Below are 427 nucleotides of genomic sequence, written 5' to 3'. Positions count from 1 at the left end.
ATGGCCGTGCCACACAGGGATGCAAAGGCAGATGGGGTGGGAAGAAGCCCTAAGATTTCCCAGGGAGTGGATTTAGTAGCTGGGTGGTACTGGATGCAAAGGATCAGGGAGTGTAAAGGTAAGCCTCGGAGCCCCAGAAAGAGGCTGTCAGCCCCAGAAAGAGGCTGCTGGGTATTGCAGGACCAGGGAAGTAGAGGGAGGCGAGGGCGGGGCCAGGACCCGAAGCGGTGCTCCTGGGGCCCAAGAAAGGCACTGAGTTGGTCTGGGTGAGAAGGATCAGGAAGCAGTATTGGTTCCCCAGGTGTCTGTGCCCTCAAGACTAGGAATGGCACAGGCCCAAGCTAGGAGTATAGAACAGCGGCGTGGGGGTGGGGGGGGATGGAAGGGTGAATGTGGCTTAGGGAGTCCTGGCGCGGAGAGCTGCACT

Source organism: Nannospalax galili, unplaced genomic scaffold (genome assembly GCF_000622305.1).
Source record: "Nannospalax galili isolate Female #2095 unplaced genomic scaffold, S.galili_v1.0 scaffold582, whole genome shotgun sequence".
Taxonomy (NCBI): domain Eukaryota; kingdom Metazoa; phylum Chordata; class Mammalia; order Rodentia; family Spalacidae; genus Nannospalax; species Nannospalax galili.
This window is presented reverse-complemented; position numbering follows the sequence as displayed.